Source organism: Maniola jurtina, chromosome 16 (genome assembly GCF_905333055.1).
Source record: "Maniola jurtina chromosome 16, ilManJurt1.1, whole genome shotgun sequence".
Lineage (NCBI taxonomy): Eukaryota > Metazoa > Arthropoda > Insecta > Lepidoptera > Nymphalidae > Maniola > Maniola jurtina.
Genome location: NC_060044.1, coordinates 10573674 through 10586696, shown reverse-complemented (window position 1 = coordinate 10586696; position 13023 = coordinate 10573674). Strand labels below are relative to the sequence as shown.

Sequence of the window (13023 nt, the reverse complement as noted above, 5' to 3'; positions counted from 1 at the left end):
AGAGTCACAGACCATTTGGTCAAAAAATATATCATCAGCAGCATCAGCAAGATGACTAAGTTGCTATAGTGTGGTCCGTAAAAACTAAATCAAATAAATAAACATACAACAATAAAAAATACGTTTAGATTTTCAAAATACTTGTTTTTTCTTTGTTTAGAAGTAGTCTCAACTTAGAGGGAGGTAACAATTTACTATTAAAATATGGACTGGTCAAGTCTGATCATGAAGATGGCCACGGGATAGATCGATCGATCGATAGCTGAACGATTTTTTGAAAATTTCAAGGTTACGAAATTTATTATTTTATCGGTTCTTTAGCTAATTTTCAACTTATTATAGAGTTTTGTACCTTGTTAGATTTTTTTTTTTAAATAAATAATATTAGCCATGTTAAATGACTAATATTCCCCTTTCCTCTCCAACTAAGCGTCAGGCTTGTGCTAGGAGTAGGTACGACAATAGTGCAACGGGCGGGGTTTGAACCGTCGACCTTTCGGTTTTCAGTCCACTCCTTTACCGGTTGAGCTATTGAGGCTCTAATAGATAGCTGAGAATATGTAGAAGCTTTATAGATAACTAGCTGACGCCCGCGACTTCGTCCGCGTGGTTTTAGGTTTTTCGAAATCCCGTGGGAACTCTTTGGTTTTCCGGGATAAAAAGTAGCCTATGTGCTAATCCAGGATATTATCTATCTCCATTCTAAATTTCAGCCAAATCCGTCCAGTAGTTTTTGCGTGAAAGAGTAACAAACATACACACACACACACACACACACGCACACACACATACAAACTTTTGCCTTTATAATATTAGTGTGATGTGATCTGCAGTTTCTAATCTTTTCATCCAAAAATTTATGTAACTTTTAAAAAAGTAACTAGATAGAAATTATGAAACTCGTACAGTTTCGGAGAGTTCGAATTGGAGAACTTATGAGGATTATTATTATTTTAGTACACACAATGATTAATTAAGATGTCTGCCACTAAGAAACTTAATAAAAAGTTGGCACTATATCTTACTTTTTTTTAAATAAACAAATACGTATTTTTCTGAAAAAAAAAAACAGGGATCATGTATGTAGGTATGTGAGTTTCTTTATTCAACCGTAACTTCCAAATATCGGATCAGAATGTATGGGTATATAATATTGTTAGATTCCTTACACTGTCATCATCCTGAATTATACTGGCTTTGGGTTCTTATTCTAAGTACTAACTATAATTTTGAAAAAAAAACAACATGGCAGGGCAATCGCGTTTTTTTAAATTATTCTTGTTGTATAGTATAAAAAATTAAAGGCACGTTTCACTTCACCCAAAAACCTCACATCACTAGGTATATCACGTAATAAGATCGAGCGCTAACCAAGTAGGGTATCCCTTTAGTAATAGATACTTATACCTACTTACCTATAGTCCCTCATAACATGGCTCTACATGTAGTTGTATTATGCGGGTATTCTAGCCTAAGGCATCACGAACCTGCTCACTTAATTAGCTGTCTTACTACCGTGATAGCGTAGTGGTTAAACATCCGTCTCCTATTCAGAAGTCGGAGGTTTGATCCCAAGCTCGCACCTCTAACCTACCAGCTATACCTATATGTTTTAAGCAATTCAATATCACTTGCTTTTTAATGGTGAAGAAAACATATTGAGAAAACCCACATGCCTGAGAGTTCTCCATAATGTTCTCAAAGGTGTGTGAAGTCTCCCAATCCGTATTTGACAAGCGTGGTAGACTATGGTCAAACCCTGCTCATTCTGAGAGGAGACCCGTGCGCAGTAGCGAGCCGGGGATGAGTTGATCATGGTGGTGATGTTAGTGGTGGGAAATAACTGCCTCGGTGGTTAACATCTTCGACTGCAGATGGCGAGGTCCTGGGTTCGATTCCCGGGTCGAACAAAGTTGCAGTATTCGTTGCTATAGTTTTCAAGACATTCTCTATCTGGAGTTGTCAAATAGAGAGAGAAGTTGGCTGTTTGTCAACGCCGTAGTTCGAAGGGCACGTAAAGCCATCGGTTCTACACCTGATTTCTCTCCGGTCTTGTCGGATTGCTGTCCTATCAGACTATGAGAGTAAGAGAATAGAGAGTGCGCCTGGTTTTCCGCATACACTTGTGCATTATAGATATAATATCTATAATAATTTTTTGATTGTTTTAACTACACTTTAGGGAAATTAAACGAAGGGCACTGGATAGCGGTGAAGTGAAACATGGCCTAGTGATCAAAGACGTTACGAATGCGATAATCGAAAGAGACGCAGGTTCAATTCCTGTCGGATTTGCAAGTACATGTAATGTATTTGAAATACCTACATGTAAATAATATGTGGAGATTGACCACCGTGGCCGAAGTTCGGTCGGGAGGCCTATAGTCCCTCCTTATATTATTCTACTGTTATATTAGTGAGTAGTCTAGCCTTCGGCATCCACGTAGAGCTGCTCACTTAATTAGCGTCTTACGGTCACGGATATACAACAATTGAACTAAAGCGCGAGCGCGGAAAGCCTGATAATCTAATATAGGTACATGTGTACCAACAGTATATACAGTTGTGGTCATATAATTAAGAACGATTATTTAGAGATCATTATTTTTTTAATATACTAGTATAACTCAATGCATGTATTATTTTTCATATCTCTTGGTATCACAAAACTTTTCCATATTACTAGTGTATTCATTCATATACATTATTATTTAATTTATTAACAGATACATTTATTACATTAGATCTGAATCTTGTGCTACTACTGACTGGCTGGTCACATAATTAAGAACGCTGAACTGTTCATTGTTTTATTCAAGTTTAAATAGAGAACCTCAGTGGTTAAGTCTCTTTTCGTATAATTTTTGGCGCCATTTAATGCTGTAAAAGTATTAAACTTGATTATTTTATAAAAATAATGGGTACAAGTAAAACTTGTGATAAATCTACAAGTGAAGTCATAACAAAACATTGTGAGAGGAATTAGTCCCATAAAAAGATAGCTGATTATTTCCAATGCTCGAAAACAATGGTTTTCAATTCTATGAAGCATTTTAACACGTATGAAACGACGTCAAATATTCCGCGCGTACCTAAATTGAGAAAGAAATTTCGTTGAGATGATACGAATATCGTTCCAAAATTTTCTCAAAGGATCTGGCGAGCTAAGAAAAGAATATTTTGGTGAAAACAACCCTTCAGCGATCTCGTCACGCACTATTCAAAGGCGTTTGGTAGAAAAGAAGTTGTATGGAAGGAAAACAAGGAAGGTACCCATGTTGAAACGTTGCCATAGGTAAGCCCGTCTTACATTTGCAAAGACGTATGAAAACCTGGACTGTCAGACAGTGAAAAAATGTTATTTTTTCTGATGAAACAAAAATAAACAGAGTGAATTCAGATGGAAAATGATACGTACGATGTCCTCCGAATAAAGCATTTGACTCCAAGTGCACAAAACTGACATTAAAGCGTGACGAAGAAAACACGAAAATTTGGGGGTGCTTTTCTGGGCATAGAGTTGGACTCGTTAGTCTGATACCTAAGCATGGATCAATTCCAATACAAAATCATATTGGAAGAAACAATGTTACCGTATGCTGATGAAGTGCTTTCAGCTATTTGGATATTCCAGAACGACAATGATCCGAATTTCAAAGCCTACATTGTTGAGAAATTCTGCATAACACAGTCAGTTTCTGTCTTAGACTAGCCAGCTAACGTCCAGATCTAAATTCAATTGAAAATATTTAGTGTGAAGCCAAGAAAAGTGTAATCAAACGACATAGTAGCAATTTTAAGAGCATTACGATGTTTATTTGGAATAATGGAGCTCTATTTCTCTTGAAAAATGTCCAAAATTGATAGAGTTAATGCCTCGCCGCTGAAAGGCAGTAATTTAAAACTATGGACATGCCACTAACCATCAATTTTAGTTTAAACGGATTTTTTTTTTATGTTTATGTAATCTATTTAACTTTAGTATCATCTATAGTAATTCTCAAACCAGTTTAATATTCGTTCTTAATTATTTGTCCAGCTACATCTGTGTTTGAATTCGTTACTATTGGAAGTAAATGAGATTTATTAAAAAATATTTGGCGATTTCATATCTCCTATTCGTAATCCAGTTTGCCGATTTATGTGGCTAAGACAAAACATAATTAACTACTTCTAAGAAGGATCACAGAGCTACATAAAACATGATATTGATAAAGAAAGACTGGAACTACAAATCGTTCTTAATTATATGACCACCACTGTATAATCTGTATATAGAAGGAAAAGCTGACTGACTGACTGACTGATCTATTAACGCACAGCTCGAACTACTGACTGATGTAGAACTGGCTTGCATCCTGGAAGGGGTGGTATAGTTATAAAAAGGCTTTTCACGAGATTTGAACATTATGGACATTTGTTAGTACGGATAGCAATGAATTACGTTATTAACCCCCGACCCAAAAAGAGGGGTGTTATAAGTTTGACGTGTGTATCTGTGTATCTGTCTGTGGCATCGTAGCGCCTAAACGAATGAACCGATTTTAATTAACTTTTTTTTGTTTGAAAGGTGGCTTGATCGAGAGTGTTCTTAGCTATAATCCAAAAAAAATGGTTCAGCCGTTTAAGAGTTATCAGCTCTTTTCTAGTTTTTTTGTAGAAAAGAAGGTTATATAACCGTTAGGTTCATAATATTATGTCTATTGACAAATATCAAGCTGTCAAGATGGACATTGCCTAAATACATAATTATTTATTTGAAAAAAAAATGATGTTTAGGAAAACTCAGATACTTTGGATCGTAGGCGCGGAATAGTAGGCCAAGAAAATCGGTTCAGCCGTTTGAAAGTTATCAGCTCTTTTCTAGTTACTGTAACCTTCACTTGTCGGGGGTGTTGAAAATTTTTAATTTACTCTTGTTTGTATAAATTGTATTTGTTTCTTGTATAGTACGCGACAGGTCGAGATGGCAATCGGGGTATGAGGTGGGGGACACCCCGCACACCCGCACTTCACCCGTGATATCCCGCACTGAGTTAGCACGGGGACTGTCCCCACCTCGATTGCCATCTCGATCTGTCGCACACTATAGCTAGGTTCAGTATCGCTTACCTAGTTGATGTTAAATAAAACAAAATTATTTATCATTATTTTATTTACACAAAGTCATGAGCACCACTACAGTTAAGTTAACACTGTAATATGTAACAACGTTAACAAATTAATTAGAAGTACCTTAAGTCTGGAACGTTTCCAAATTGGCGCAGCGAGTTGTATCAGCAATTTATGGTTACAACTTTTTATGCGGCAATTTTAATGTAATATATCGGGCTTTACCTACTTATAAAATCGATTCACGAGTATTCATACTTTACTTTCGTGGGCTAAAAAGATTCCCTCATTAGATATCTATTTCTTTATTTTAATACTTGCCCGCAACTTCGTTAAGGCTTTGAATGCCGTGGGAACTCTGATTTTCCGGGATGAAAATTAACCTATGTCACTCTCCAGGACCTTAACTGTATCCATGCAAAAAACGTCCATCCGTTGCGGCGTGATTGAAGAACAAACTAATAAACGAACAAACAAACACACTTTTGCATTATTAGGTATATAGGTAGTGATTGCGACCTTAATATAATTGGTTATGGAAGACTTGCGTAAAATCTGAAATAATCAGAATTTCAAGATACTTACAAGCATCTGTTTAAATCCACTAACCCAATCCAATCCAATCCATCAGCCTATCCATTGCTGGGCATGCGAGTCAGCACCTTTCGTAATTCTAAATTTTTGTTGTCAACGATGTCTTAGGCTATGAGAATAATATTATAAGGGCTCTTTGGTCTAGGTTCTTAAATGAAAGGCCCAATTACTCACCAACCTGGTGTAGTGGCAAACTCCGTAAGTCTCTGCGTCGTTGTCATGAAACTTTGTTGACTTTCGCTTACCCTTGTCTTGAAGTGTTTACTGAAACTTGAGTTCCGATATTGCACTTCTGCCTTCGACAAGGCTCAGTATAACTTGGATCAAACTTAGTCAGAGCATGAAGATTTGCACTTAATATATTTTTAGTGAACGAGGTATGACAGTCTAGTGGTTAAGACGTCCGCTTTATATTCGGGTGATAGGGGGTTCGATCCCGGGCACGCACTTTTGACTTTTCAGAGTTATATGCGTTTTAAGCGTATGAATATCACTTGCTTTAATGGTGAAGGTGAAGGAATATATCATAAAGAAACCTGCACATCTGATTAAGTCCTGCATAATATACTCAAAAGTGGTTGAAGTCTGCCAATCCGTTCATACCTTACATGGCCAGCGTGGTGGACTATGGCTAAGCCCTTTTCATTCTCAGAGGAGACCCGTGCTCTGTAGTGAGCCGGCGATCATGATGTTTGTTACAAGATTGTACACAAAAACACACACAAACTGAGAGGGGCAAAATGGCAAGTTTGTTTTTGATATTAATTTCAACTTGGTACTTCCACGCGTTCCTAATAAAAAGGTCTTAACAGACAGACAGACAAAAAAACAGCAACAAAGTGATCTTATTAGGATTTCATATTTTCTATTGAGTTACGAAAGCCTAAAAATATCTTCCTACTCTTATCGAATTCGCATGTAAACATGTCATAATAAAGATCTTTTGTATTTTAACCGTATATTCACACAATAATCGAATAGAATAGACCGTAAGGTATTGTTATGGTTAGTATTATTCCAAAAGAAAAGTATTTTTTCTTTGTTGCGAATAGTTTTATTTTTAGAAGGTATGTGTTACATTAAGTAAACTTTTATTAGGAGGTTTTATCTGGAATATATTCCTTTTGACGAATAAAAAATACCTTTTTTTGTAGCAGTATTTCGCTAGAATATCTTTATTCTTTAGGGACTTATTGCAAAATACAGAAAAGCCTTGTTATGGAGAGCAACAAAAGAGGCGTTTTAAGCTACATAAAAGCGATACTGCGAAGTAAAAGTGAAAAACACACAATGGCTATGCATTTATGGTGTTTTAGTTTTGCATTGGAATTTTAAAGAAATCTTGCGTAGAGATATTCAAACAGAGAGCCTTGAAATGAATGCTGCTATAACCCACCTAGTGGGTACCCATACCAGCCAGACCAGGCTTAAACTAATTTAAGTTTGACCCTGTTGGGAATCAAACCCCAGCCCTCCGACTTATAAGACCATTTAAATGCCCACTACTTTGTCCGCGTGATTGCTGTGGGAACTCTTTAATTTCCGAGATAATAAGTAGGTAATTTATGTCACTTTCTAGGACTTAATCCATGCAAAAATTACGTCTGTTTTACGGCAAGATTAAGGAAATCTGAGAAACAAACACACTTTCGCATTCATAATATTGGTAAAATCTACCTACTTAATGCAATTTCATCTAAGATGAAGTGAGCTGTCAAAATATGAGATATATTATTATTATAATCTAGCTCAAAGTATTATTCTTATATTATCTGTGTGCCTAGTGGGAGATTTTTAACCTATTCGATCGCGTAAAAGTTAACTGCGTTTTGTATGGAATTGAAACAGCGCCATCTAGTGACAAGAAGATGGCGCTGTTTCAATTCCATACAAAACGCAGTTAACTTTTACGCGATCGAATAGGTTAAAAATCTCCCACTAGGCACACAGGGCGTCATAATGTAACATTGCTAATAACTTGCGTAACAACCACACAGTTTAAGTTATAGATTTGGTTTTGGCTATACGCCAGCCAAATGAGTGGGCGAGCATACCACGAAAATAGACTAAAGCTTTCTCCAAGAAAGCTTCTATTTACTTAAAGCTTATGCCATACAATGTGGTCGGTTTATCAATTCACTTTAGTACATTTTCTATTTACGTAGGCCACCTACGCACTCGCACTGTGCTAATAATATTCGCATATTAGTACAGATTAGCCGCACACGCCAAACGCAGGGCAATAAGTACTGAAAATTACGTTCTATTCCGAGTAACCTTATTGCGTACCCTTCTCGCTTAGTATCCGTAATCCGTCTAGTAAAATCTTCCAACTAATAATAATAATCACAAAGATTGGAACATAGACAAATATAAAATGCACGGAATTCAGAATAGTTTTATTATTTTTTTATTTATAAAGAACACTAGTTTATCATGCTGATTAAAATTCCCGTTTGTCCTCCAACTAAGCGTAAAGCTTGTGTTAGGACTTAGGAGTAGGTAGGTACGACGGTAAGTTTAGTGTTACCGGGTGATTTGAAACGGCGACCTTTCGGATTTCAGTCCGCTCCTTCAACCGTTGACCTATCGAGGTTTAAACTGTATTTATAATTATATTTATGTATAAATATTGTATAACTGTATTATGGACTGTATTAAAGTCAGTGGATGCCCTGCAGATTACTAGTAGTATTTTATTTTTATTTTTTATAATGTAATTATGTTTCATATACCTATTATTTAAGTACTTGTATGTATCTATTATATCTGTTAAGTCTATTGTAATATAAAGTTTACCTGGCGCTCTACAAAAATGTTGTGGACGCTAGCTATTGATATACATATCGGTCATGTAATAGTTTGTAAGTTAGTATATATAAAATGTTAAATATGTATATTGTTAGCGTCCCTTAATAAATAAAATAAAAAATAAAAAAATAGTGAAATATCATTACGCGTTATTCTAAAAACAGGCATATTTATTTAGTGTTACAATTTAATTTACAATACACTAGAACCCAAAAGAAATGAGGATGGCGTCAAGCGCATGTAATGTGGCTGGATATTTGCGGATCCTTGGAAGTTGCGTACGGTACGGGCGGCCCGTGCGACCTGTCCAGTCTGCAATCATCACTATACCTGACATTTATATTAAATACGCCCATGATTAGTATATTATACCTACCTACATATTATTGTGATTGTTAGTTGATCAAAAGAGGACTTAGCACTCAGTTCTAAGTTTAGTTCACCGCCTTCAATGAAAAACAGGATGTTCTCTGTACCAATGTTATCATGATTTCTGGCATGAAAGATTTTTTTAGTAGAATATTTTTAAAAAAAATTATAAACTTACTTTTTTCCGGTGAAAATATTGAAGAAGCTATAAATTTTCAGCGTTCGGCCGAGGACTCTCTGGCAACCATACCTATAGATATGGGTTGTCCCCCAAAAATGCTACGCTTGCGCTTTTATATAGTTTTTAACCCCCGACCTAAAGAAAGGGGTGTTATAAGTTTGACGTGTCTATCTGTGTATCTGTATTTATCTGTCTGTGGCATCGTAGCTCCTAAACTAATGAACCGATTTTAATTTAGTTTTTTTTTTTTTTTGAAAGGTGGCTTGATCGAAAGTGTTCTTAGCTATAATTCAAGAAAATCGGTTTAGCCGTTTGAAAGTTATCAGCTCTTTTCTAAGTACTGTAACCTTAACTTGTCGGGTGTGTTATAAATTTTTAATTTACACTTGTACCATAATTTTCTCAGTTGAGAAGTTCCCATCATGTAGTCAAAGGCGCAGAAGAAGAACAAGTTGATTCCCAAAACCTAGATCTACCTACTGATTGGCTAACTCAGTGTCTAACACAGTGTGTATCTGTCTGTAGCCACCGAGCTCATTTGAAATTTAATTATTATACATCAAAGGTTTTCTACGATGATTTTATTCAATGAAGCAGCAATGAAGAACCAACTAATGTAAAATTTTTTCGGTGGCTATTATTCAGTGTAAGACATGAGTTAGCGAATCACCTCGCTAAATAGGTGTTTAAAAGAGAGTAACTAACAAAATAGGCATAAGTATCAATTTTTGATCAAAGATGGACCTACCTATATTACTCACCGGATAGAAACCACAGGAAATTTAACAACCCTCTCTTACTTCCTTACTTCAAGTCATGTTATAGAGTAGTTTAACTTGCTTTGTTGACCAACTTCGTCGACTTTCGTTCACTTGTGTTTTCAAGTGTGTTTACCGTAAATATAGGATCCTTATTACGTTATCGAGTTGCTTTAACTTTCAGCCCCACGTCACTGGGAATTTAACCTGTAACGCTGTGGGTTATAGTTCAAAATTGTGTGTAGTTAGTGGCGTCGAGGGACTAGTTTGATGTTTTTTTCTCCTTATCTATTATTTATAAGATTTCGGGGAGTCGAGTGGTTGTTTGGGTGATAAGTGAGTGTCACTGTTACGTATCATTAAGTTTCCGTGGGTGTTTTTATTGATGGTGGGTAAATAGCGTGAAAACATGCGTAATTATCGGTAGGCATATCGAAATGTTGTTATTTTTGGTTTATTTATTTTTGTTTATTATTAAACTTATAGAAAATAAGTGACATAATTTCTGCTACATTCTGAGAGTTAAAGACGCATTTCATACCTAATTGGCTTGTTTAGGCAACCTTTTTTTTTCAAGAAAAAATCTTATATTTGCATAGCTTTGTCCTCAGTAGTCTTCTGTCAGTAGTCAGGACTAATAATATATTGTTTATGATATTTTGTCCAAATGCGCATCACCTATTCTATGTTGATGGTACTATGGCAGAAATCTTCACGCAAGTGCCAACATCAATTGTACAAAATATTAACTCAAACGGCTGAACGATATACGAACGCACAAATAACAAACAGAAAAAACATAAACTTTTATAAATAAAATGAAAACTTGCCTGTCATACTATATTATTTTCTAATAAACCTTCCATTCAGTAAAGGCTTATGTTATGTAGTAGCAATCTATTTAGCTTACCGCATACAAAGCTCGTGCTCTTTATAAAAGCCTTCTGGAGCGTGAGACTCCCCGCCAGTCTATAGCCGGCGTCGTGTATGGGAATTGCCGACTAATATGGAGATCTCTAGAGATGGACGATTTCACAGATAGCCTGTGAAAAATCATATGAAAATCCTTTTCATATTATTACGTAACCATTTGCTACCTTACTTAAAGTTGCCTTTGAAAAACTACGAAGCAAAATCCCTCAAGGTTTAACAATTATTACATTTATTCCCGCTTTATTGTTTAAACTAGCTGTGCCCGCGACTTCGCTCGCGTGGAATAGTGACTTTTCGGGCAGCATATACTCTGTACGTTAAAAATGTTCGCCGTGATTATTTAAATTGACATAACTTTTTTATTTATGAACCGATTGACATGAAATAAACACTAAATGTTAAGTGAAGCTTACTACAATATATTAGTGAAAACCGTATCTAAATCGAATAAGCCGTTTCTGATATTAGCGTGCACAAACACACAGACAAACAGACAAACAGACAAAAAAAAATTAATTACAATTTCGGGTTCGGCATCGATATAATAACAACCCCTGCTACTTTTTTTTTATATATTTCCATTGTACAGACACCACTTTTCTACAATTTTATTATATGTATAGATTATGCGCGTGCACGATTATCGATCCGAGCTAAAGAGCGCGCGAGTGAAAACACTCGCATCGCTGCGTATTAGAAAAAGAAAACGTCTAGTTCAATCACAGTTCAATTAATGTAGCAAGCAATAGTTTGCTACGTTTCAAGCTTACAATTATAAGTGCGAAAATTCACTTTTCGTAAAAAGCAACCTGTGAAAAATATTAGCACTATTGATCCTAATCATAGTTAAATTAATGTAGCAAACGGTTGTAAATGCGAAAACTGAAAAATTGATTTCCACGAAAAATCACCTGTGAAATCACTGTGAAGAAAAATAACTATTTCACCAAATGGAAAATGATCTTAAATTAGCAATCATACCCATCGCTAGAGATTTCCTATACTTAAAGCTCGACTTATTATGGAATTGTATTTCGCTGTATTACACGGACAATATGGGCCCTAAATGTAACATAATAATAAAAATAAAATAAAATGTAATGTACTTACTTAATGTAAAAGGATCACAACCCTCAGCAATGAGAAATAAGACACTGGGAGAGATCTTACCGACAAAACAGAACGTTATCGCAGGTTGGTTAAAAATCGTATCTGCCCGTCGATATCGGATTTTCCAAGATTGTAAGGAGGACTCAAAGACACCAGATATAATCCTACCACAAAGAGGAAACTCTGTATAATATCAACAAACACAATGCAGCCTCCGTAGCTAAACGGCTGGGTGCACATTACAATGCACAGGTGACAATAAGCATTGTTTGAGATCCGAGCATAGCAAATCTAGATGCTAGCTTATTAGGATTATTAGGATCAAATCAAATCAAAAACCATTTTACTCCTATTACAAAATTTAATTTAATAAAATCAAAAAAAAAATATGAATTTTTGATTGTGCGCGATTTTCCCAAACGAAACTTTTTATTTTCAAGTTATTTAATTAATCAAAGTAGTTTGAGAAATACAAGGAAGCAAGTAGAATGAATATAAAAACGTTTTTATTTAAATAAACTTTTAAGTTGATTTCAAACTACGGAATATAATATAATACATAAATATCGCTCACCCTACTTTTAAATGTCACTGTTCACACTGTTAGATGTAATAATATTATATCTAAGTGTGAACAGTGACATTTAAAAGTAGGGTGAGCGATATTTATATATTATATTATATTTCCGTAGTTTGAAGGCTACTTAACAAGTTATTTTGAATTGTCAAATACGTCTACCACTGGTTCGGAATGCCTTTCCTACCGAGAAGAACTAGCAAGAAACTAGGTGGTTGCTCTTTTCAAAGATTTGATTTATTATGCCATCACGGATGATGCCATGTACAAAAATAATTGCAGTTTTACGCATATTTAGACCAGCTTCGAGTAAAACCACACTCCTTTATCATTTACCTAATCTTCGATTGTATATTATGCCTTTTTGGGATACTGATGCCTTTTTGGGATTTTGACTCATAAACATATTCATAAACATTTATAAACTTGTGTAAAGGCAAGTCCAAAAATGATTGCAGAATTTTGTTATAACTGTTAAAAATGAACAAATAAATAAACCATCAAACTCAACAAAATTGGTAGTAGTTCTCAAAATAATCTAATCTATTTGCGATGTCTAAAAAACACCTGTGAAAAGC

General features: G+C 35.3%; 1 long non-coding RNA gene across 1 annotated transcript; it reads left to right on the top strand.

Annotated features, from left to right (window-relative positions):
• Positions 1-377: 377 nt before the first annotated feature.
• Positions 378-8197, top strand: LOC123873013. Its single transcript, XR_006797585.1, has 3 exons — positions 378-392; positions 6409-6411; positions 8137-8197. It is a non-coding gene; the product is annotated as an uncharacterized LOC123873013 (long non-coding RNA).
• Positions 8198-13023: the final 4826 nt, after the last annotated feature.